This window comes from Halyomorpha halys, unplaced genomic scaffold, assembly GCF_000696795.3.
Source record: "Halyomorpha halys isolate HHAL.00 unplaced genomic scaffold, Hhal_1.1 Scaffold1167.1, whole genome shotgun sequence".
NCBI lineage: Eukaryota > Metazoa > Arthropoda > Insecta > Hemiptera > Pentatomidae > Halyomorpha > Halyomorpha halys.
Window position 1 is genome coordinate 247,055 of NW_027113923.1, and position 9,997 is coordinate 257,051.

Sequence of the window (9,997 nt, forward strand, 5' to 3'; positions counted from 1 at the left end):
TATATATATATAATTGGAAAATTGTATTTAAATATTTTCATTTGATTGCCTATTAAATTGTGTGTTCAATAAGCTTAATTCGGGAGAAAAGGGCATAACGATAAATCGAATTTAAGGTTGGTAGCAGAAGATGGCCTAGGGATCTTCTCTAAAAATGTTATAGGAGTTCTATCAATGGGTAGATTCTCCACATGTTTGTATCTTGTCACTATGTCACCTACAGCAAATTTACTTGTTGTATATGTGTTATACAGTTGTAAATAACAATAAATAAATGATTAATAAAAAAGGTTGGTGGAAGATATAGTTATTTTTGCCAATTCATTAGCTGAGACTAAAGAAATGGTCAGGGGACTACTTGAGCAGTGTGAAACCGTGGAGTTGAACATTAATATCTACAAAACAAAGATAATGACGAAATCACAGAAATGAGAAAAAAAGTTAATAACAACGAAATCAGTTTTGTCGATAAATATATTGGGTTTAGGATAATCCATCTAATTCAAAGAGAGAAGGGAGAAAACAAATAATTGATTCACATGGGATGGATAAAATACTGGTGCATGAAACGCACAATTATGAAAAATTAGTCCAGCGGAACGTTCCAATAATCCCCTGGCGTTAGCTGCATGATTTGGACTACCTTGATTGGACCCTGCAACGAACCTTACAATGCCACAAGGCAATCCAAGGCAGTAGTATGCTAGTATACACTTGTCATTTTGTATTATTCATTTATATGTATGTATTGTATAAATTTAATAATAAAGGAGGTTACGAAAAAAAAAATATATATATATTAGCGACGAAACAAATACAATTTTTAAGAAGTATGAATGGTATAAAAAAACACCACATCAGCAACAGAAAAGTACAGTCTAGGATTCAAGTTAAAAGCCTAGCAAAAGAAGCACATTTGAAATGGAGGTGGGCTGGACAAGTTGCCAGACTTGATACGAAAAGGTAGTCCAAATTTGCAACAGAGTGGATACCAAGGTAACAAAAGAGAAGGAGAGGAAGAAATATTACAAGATGGCGAGAAGAGATAGTTCAAAGAGTAGGATACTGTAGGACTACTGTGTCTAAGAATAAGGTCGTATGGACTAAAGTTATAAAGAACTTATAGTAAATTATCATTTATAGCTAAGTGTTCAATCACAGCATAAGAAATATTATATTTAATTATTAGCAAATTATAATAAGTTAATGACAACAATTTTAATCAATGAAGAAGTGGAAATTTTGCGAATTGTTTATAAACCAGACTCATACCTCCTAAGGGAGAGGCTTTTGGTTTTGTAAAGAATCTAAATAAAGCTGTCATTATAATTATAATTATGTTCGTCGAAACGCACATAATAATAAAGACATTAAGAAGTGCAAAAGAATTTAATTTTTTCCTTGAAACATTCAAACATTATTATTATTAAAAATATGGAAGAAACAGGAATAATGAAAGCTAGAAAAACAAAAAAAAAAACACTTATTCTAAGGCATGTTGAGAATAACAATGAATGTACATTTGTCCAACTATATTTGAAAATACATTTTTTGTTTCTTTCATATTCATTAAAGAAAACCGTAACAAATGTAAATTAAAACTGGCCATATGTTTGCATTAGACTGAATACGAAGTAGTAATGAAGAAAACAATAGTGTGCGACGCAAAAATGTTGGTTATAATCATTAAATATAGTATAGTATACTTAATGAAGGCTCCCTCAAACGTAAAGGTTTTATGGGAAGGGTTATAAAGTTCGGAAAAAGAGAGAGGGAGGACTCGCATTTCATGAGTGATTTTTGGTTTGAATTGAAGTAGTTAGAGGAAGAGGGTTGATGAGATTGGATAATAAAGTGAATGAAGAAAGCAAGAAAGAAATTGCGGTGGTAATCAGGGAAGTCTCTTGCACCTGGGATGGTATTATAACTTACCGCTAGCTAAGGGACTTAAATCTTTTATTTTACAATATGGATTTATTTTTGTTTTATCATTTTACTAATTAACCACTTGAATAATAAAAACAATTTCAATTCCTCTTAGTGAAAAGAATCTGATAATTGGATATAAAAAAATTCAATCAGGAGATTTGGCACTAGAGTCTCAGATCACCACACTTTTGTAGCAGGAACTCGCCATTTAATAGTTTTTCAATAGGTCGGTGATTTATAACAGCAAAGGAAAAACAGAAAATGTTTAGAAATCATAATACCAAAGACAAAAAAAAGAAAGAAAACTCTTCTCTTGAGTTTATTCCGAGACTTAAAGTATATAAAAAAAATTTTTCAATTATTTTAGGATTGGTTTAATGGCTCCGAAAAAATGTATATTTTTTGTTATTTACTAAATTAACAAACATTTTTTTAAAATAATAGACTATCAATAATTTTCATTATAAAAATATCTTTATATTTATTTTTCTATTTTTCAAATGAATTATGTAGCTGCTAAAATTCCAATTAAATTAATTTTTTTATATAATACATAAAACATATATAAAAGTAATTATTATTTAATGAGCCAATGTTAAACAGTTGAATTAATAGTTGTAAAATATGTAATTATTTATCTCATCAAGTGAAAAAGGCACTTGACAGGTAGCAATTCGATTTCCGGCCGAGGTAGTAAATTTTGTCAAATCTTGCAGCAGTGTCACTGCGTTCAAAGGGGCCTATTCCAGTTCCCATTAAACGGGTACCTGACCTTTCGCCAAGAGAGCAAACCTCATCTTGCTTCTAATTTATTTGGGAGGCCCTCTTTTAAGTTGGATGAAATCATATTTATAGACCTCCTACGAAATAGTAGTATTGTCGCTTTTTGGCTGATGATTTCGAAGGCCCTGTTCGAAAGAATTGTTATAAAGGGAGTATATTTTGTCGGATTCTGTATTTGGTAATATTTCATTGATAAGAAAACACCACGTTTCACTCAAAACAGTTTTATACTTAGTATATCTATAAGTACAGGGTGTTCCAGAGGAATTTTCAGAACCAAAAATTCAGAAGATTGCTACAAACCTCTTCTTTCTATCTCAATCCGTTTTCGAGAGGAGTGATTAAAATCAGTCATAGTTAATTTTAATCACTCCTCCCTTCAGACTTTGAGCAAATTCATTTGCAAATTTGTTTTAGCTACATTGTCAAATTAATCTTACCAAATTTTACAATGTAGCTAAAACTAATTTATAAGTAAATTCGCTCAAAGAATGCTCAATCAGTACTCGTCATAAATGTTTTAAAGGTAAATTACCCATGACTTTTTGCCCCATACAACCCTTTAATAATAACTTATTTATTCCTATCGAACAAATCGGTTACTTTGGACATCCGGACAAACGACTTACTTGGAATCCTGAGACTGAAAAGACAGGAAACTGCTCGTCGATTCCACCTATTACATTTACTAGACAGAACGTCTTAACTTAAACTAATAACAAAAGGCTCATTTATATGGCTATAACAAGGCCTATCTGGACTAAGGAGTTGTGCTTTAGGGCTACACTAAACCATCAAATTTCTCTCGTATCCAATCCTTACATTCCAAAATCCTTAATGCTCCTTTGTCAAAAAACAGGACCTCAATATTCCATATGTTGCCGATTTCACCAGAATCAGATACGAATCCTTCCATGGTACCTTCAGTACCTGATAATCCTCCAAGGCGTATGAAATGAAGATGGCCTCGAGATCTCCTCTAGAAATGTTTTTAGAGTTCATACTATTGTATATCTAACATCAAATTGACTTGTTCTATACATTTTTAATACAATAAATACATTTTTTTTTTAAATGTTGATTAAGAAAGCTCGTCCCAGAGGACGGATTTGTCGGGTCCTCGCCGATTCCTAGTTTTAATTAATTTTATGATGTAGCTCAAAATAAATAAATTTCAATGACGGCTCTACTCGTTATTAGTTTTCAAAATTGATAAGGGTACCTCATAAGATATCGGGGGCAGAACAGAAAGGGAAGATTCTCTTTAAATATTATTAGTTTTATAATCACTATTCGAGATTGTACCGTCGTCTTAAATGGAACAATACTGGTTATAAGTAATCCACTTCAGATGGTGAGGCTCTTGGATCTTCTTCATCGATATAACTCGGAGTACTTTCTTGATTCTCTCATTTCAGATGCAGTACCTTCTTGTTCTTTTCATGATCCTTCTGAGGAACTTTATGCAACTTTCCTGTATGTCTGTTAAGCTAAGAAGCACATGCGAGTACACTTATTTAGAGATATGGAGTCTTACGTTTGTTACTAATTCCCTCTTCCCAACCACAATATTGCAAATCTGGTTGAATATTGAGGCAAAGGAATAAAAAATTATTTTTTTAATTTTTCTTCAACTAATAAAAATAATATTAAGCGAATTGTTTGTTTAAATAATAAGAATTGGATTTTTTTTTATAATAACTTTATTGAAATTTACAGGCGTGTAGAGCAACTACCCATTGGTAGCACTCTAATGACATTTTACATTAGCTGGTCTCGTGGCTATCTTCTTTTCAGGCACCTCGAAGGATTGTCAGGAATGGAAGAGGATGCAAGGTTAGAAACTAGGGGGGTTTGAATGGTTAGGAAGTTTATAATGGAAGGAGTGATATCTGGTTCGGGCTAGATCGGTTACATAGGGAAAATTAAGTTCTTTATGTATGATTTTATTTGTAACAAAGTAAGGAGCATTGAGGATTTTACGAAGGATTTTGGATTGTAAGGATTGAATACGAGAGGAATTCGAAGGTTTAGTGGAGCCCTAAAGCTCAACTCCATATGTCCAGGTTGGCCTTATTACAGTCATGTAGATCAGGCTTTTCTAATGTGTTGGAAGTTTAGAACGTTTGTCTAGTAAGTGCTGTAATAGTCGAAATCGACGTGCAGTTTCCTGTCTTTTCAGTTCTTTTCTTGTGTGAGGATTCCAGGTTAATCGTTTGTCCCAATGTAGTCCAAGGTAGCGGATCTGTTCGACAGGGGTAAGAGTTTCATTATTAAATGAAACTGTAGGGCAGTCGGTAGGTTTACGACGAAGGGTAAAGGTGATTTGATGGGATTTGTTGGAATTTAAGAATTGGATTTGAAAATATTTTATTTAAAGAGTTATTCTTTGTGATCTACAAGAATTGAAAATCAAATTGTCCGCTGGCAGAACTGTCTCACCTATCGTATATAATATACTAAAATAATTAATACTTACACTCTAAAATATAAATATTTAATTATTGACGTAAATAAATTAAACATGACGGGTCACTAAATTCGGGAACGTAAGCCTAAGTAAAAGTTGGTGACCCTGAAAAGAACTTTTATCGGGCCTAGGTCGCTACCAGCTGGCTAATCTACAATTATCAACCTTGAGGTGTACGGCAATTAATATGTTTTTTTATCTGGTCCCGAAATTAAAATTTTCATTTAACACCGTTCCCAATATTAAATCAGCATATGTAGGCAAGTCTTTTTCTTTGTTTTTTTTTTTTTATATCTACAGAAATTTACATAATTCTCTAGTACAAGTGAACATGCTAATTCAGATTAGTATGAGTTAATGAGAAACTTGTATTACAAAGACAATATTACAAAGTCACTGAGATTTTTTTTATTTATGAGAGCTGCTTTTCTCGAATAGTGGTATATTTGACAAGATAATAAAAGGGAGATGGTCCGGCGCGGTCAAATAAAAACTCAAATCGTAAAACTAAAAAGTAAATAAAAAGTCGTAAAACTATTCATTATGAGCTTACGTTTCGTCCCACGTTGCTAGGCTTCATCAGGGCTAATATTAAGACTATTTGAGTTTTTTCTTTATCACACACAGTCAATCAGGGATCTTTCAGTATGACAAAACCATTTTTATTTTACTTAGACTTTAACATGTTACAAAGATATTATCATAGACTGGGATAACTTTCATTACTGAGATCGTCCTTAAGACTTTTCTAAAGCTATTAGAGTCGTTACAAATGAATTCCAGTATTCGGATAAAATTTATGAAATACGTCAAACACGTAATAAAACAAATTTTTTGTCAGATGTGATACTAATATAATAGCAGCAGATTTGACCAAAAATTATTATAATAATTATTTTCAACTTTACTACAACAACTATTATTTTATTTTTAGTTATTTATAGATTTTTATTTATTTATGATTTAATTTTATTATTATTTATATTTTCGTAGGTTAGTACTGAAATTTTGGTATGTCCATAAATTTAAATAAAAGTTTGTATAATACACTAGGTATTTGTGTTGAGACTCTGAGAAAGAGAAATATGAGATGAATAGCGAGAATTAAAAATAGACGGCTAGGAAGAAAGAAAGAGAAAAAGAAGGAAAACAAATTGGTGAAGGAGAAAAATTAAATATAGGGAAAAAACTGACGTAGTACTATATCATGATGTATGTAGTAATTTATAATATATACTTATAATGAGAAAAAAATAGTACAACTTTGTTAATTACTTATGTTGTTAGTATTTTTATATTCTCATAACTTTTTACACTCAAGTCCTCAATTAAGAACCCATTATAGATTTTTTTTTTACAATTTTAGATAGCATATAATAGTAAGTGATATACAATAAAAATAAAATAACAGTTTTCGACTTATGTAGTTTCACAGACTTGGTAAGACAAATATAGCAAGACGGCACAAGGAGGAAGATTAAACTGAACTTTTAGCAAAATCTCTTTTCTCAGGTCATTGCCCTTTGAGCATTTACTAAAACAGAATAAGGGAATAGGAGACACCAGATGTGGCACAGTGGGATGTAATGGCCAATACGTGCGAAAAATGCAAATTATATCTTCATTATATTGCAACTTTAATATTTAGGTGTATAACCCTGTGGACAATATATCCTTGTAATTCATTATTAATTCCTTGAATTAACCTTTCTCTTAGAAAAAAAATACTGATTCAGTTTTGGGTTTTTCGGTACTTCCTCATATTACTGTGGTAGTATAGGGTGTTTTTTTAAGCCCGATAGAACTTGAAATTGTAAAAAATAACACAAAAAATTAAATTGTAATCAAAATTTTTTTTTTATTCGAAAGATCAATACGTGACATTAACATTTGAAAATGATTTCGGGCATATGGGCACCGCGGCTGTTCTTGACGAAGCGCATTCTGGACGTCCAATTTTGGGCCACTTTTTCGAACACTGCTGGCCGTATGTCACGAATAACACGAACAATGCTGGCCTCCAAGGCGTCAATTGTTGCTGGTTTATCAGCATAAACCAGTGACTTCACGTAGCCCCACAGGAAATAATCGAGAGGTGTCAAATCGCACGACCATATGCGGCAATTTTGCTTATTAACAAACCCGTTAAGCCAAAAATGCGCCTCATCGCTGAACACAATTTTACAGAATGCGCTTCGTCAAGAACAGCCGCGGTGCCCATATGCCCGAAATCATTTTCAAATGTTAATGTCACGTATTGATCTTTCGAATAAAAAAAAAATTTTGATTACAATTTAATTTTTTGTGTTATTTTTTACAATTTCAAGTTCTATCGGGCTTAAAAAAACACCCTATAGTTAATGATGTAGGAAAACGATCCTATCAAGGTAATGTTCCAAAATGCTGTTAGACACAGGTTCTTTAATAATGATAATAACACTAAGATTAAATAATGTAAAACCACTTTATTGGTTAAGCTGTTTTCAATAAGAACCATCTAAAATATAGTATGACATTTATAAAAATTACCCACAAATTTACTTTTAGAAAACTATTTTAAAATATCTTAAATAAATTACTATTATTTAGAAAAAAAAAAACAGAACAATTAAAAAAAGTGAGAAAAAAAAACTAAATTTACTGAATACCATATAACAAGATATGTGGGAAACGTACTACGAACTATATGGTACCATATCTGTTCAATGGCTTACGAGTAGAGCTAATAAATATATCAATCACAAAGAAAACCAAAAAAGAAATATTTGATTGGTTACTTTCTTACTTCTATGATTATCAATGACCAATTTTGATTCACCAAATGACCCTGTCTACCTGTAGTTGTTTTAATTTCACTTAATGACTTCGATTCATTACATAAGGTTGGGGAAAAATAAATCCATTATTTTTACATGCGATTCAAGACTTTATCTAACATTTTTCAGATTGTCCGATTTGGGTCAAATATGCACCGTTTTGTTCTGCAATTTGTTACCATTTTAAAGGTAGCTTCATAATGCCTCTCTCATAGAAGCCTTCGTCCCTATTACCAATAAAATTTAGTAACCAATTATCACAGTCTTCTCTTGATGCCAATTTCTTATCACCAAGAATGTTTTGCAATGCAAGAAAAACTTGATAATCGCTTGGTGCCAGGTCCAGACTATATAGTGGATATATAAGCTCCCGGAGTCTCTGGCAAGTCAATATAGATGTGTGTGGCCTGGCTTGATGGAACACGACAGTAGCCACTACAGTAGTCACTACCGCGACACATACAAACATTTATCACTCTAAACCTGATAGTACTACAATACGGCAGTAAATGCTATCGAGACAGTAACTGTCATATAGTTGAACACATTGCTATCATGACAGTAGATTCACTCCCGTTATATGTACAGTCAGTTATCACACTAGACCTAATACCACAATACAGCCATGGCAGTAAGTGTCATCTTGGCGAAAACAATTATACAGTTTAATCATGTAAAGTGTAACAGCCTTTAGCGTGACACTAGCTTCACTACTACTACTACTACGTTTACTATCAACTATCGCGCTGGATATTGTCTGACAGTACTTTCATGACGGTAACTATCATAAAGCTTTCACTATGGTTGTGCCCATGGACAAATGAACAAAACAAAATAATAGACAAAAATTTTTTTTAATTGTTTAAAAATAAACATTAAGCTATAATTTATTCAAAAAGGATTTTTTGTTTAAAACTGTACAGTAGTATAGTTAAAAAATATTGTTACTTAAAAAAAATGTATTCATGATTTTTATATATAATTTTATTATTATCCATTTTAATTTATATATAGTTATTTTATCGTATTTGTTTTTATTATTATCATTTATTTACTTTTTATTTTTAGCCAATATGCATATATATGGTATGCTTGTGTAATTACATCCCTAATATCTGTTGCCCTAAAGTGTGACATTAGACAGTGACATGTATTATTTCAATAAAAGCTTTATAGAAATAAAATAAAATAATCAGCAGGCGTGAGGGTCCCTGTATTATAATATTATTCCAACCATGTTTTTGTAGATTTTTATTATTTGGGTTAAAAATTTACTAATTTTCTTGTTCTTCAGGACTAAATGGTCCCTTGCTAGTTTGGACCCCTGCTGTCTCCTACCACTAGGACCCTCACCTGCCATAAATCTATTTTGTCCTTCCAACGCTCCCGTCTCAGTCCCTTTGCAATAATAGCAAAGATACCTGCCCGCCCTTACTTATCCGATTACCCTCACCTTATTAATGCAACTTATTTTTCTTTAGCCGTCTAATAACTTTGATATTCTACCATCTTAGTTTGCTAAATCTCCCATCTTCTTCCTATTTCCTCACATGTACATCTATAAATCATTAATTTTATTATCAAGCCATTACTAACAGCATAAGCATAAATCAACTATAGACGAGTTTTTTCTATTTAAGGTATGGTTTATCCTTGGAACCTATTGCCTGCTTGAAATCGAGCTGTCCCTTATATAGTACACGAGTACATAATTTATTCCTTGAATCCTTATTTGTACTGTTTCTAATAAATAATTAGCTTCCTATGACATCAGGGATCTTCGTTATGGAACTATATATACATTCATAATACTTCTACAATGATATGTGTTTTAGCAAATTAAAGGGTGTTTTTTTAAGCCCGATAGAACTTGAAATTGTAAAAAATAACACAAAAAATTAAATTGTAATCAAAAATTTTTTTTTATTCGAAAGATCAATACGTGACATTAACATTTGAAAATGATTTCGGGCATATGGGCACCGCGGCTGTTCTTGAC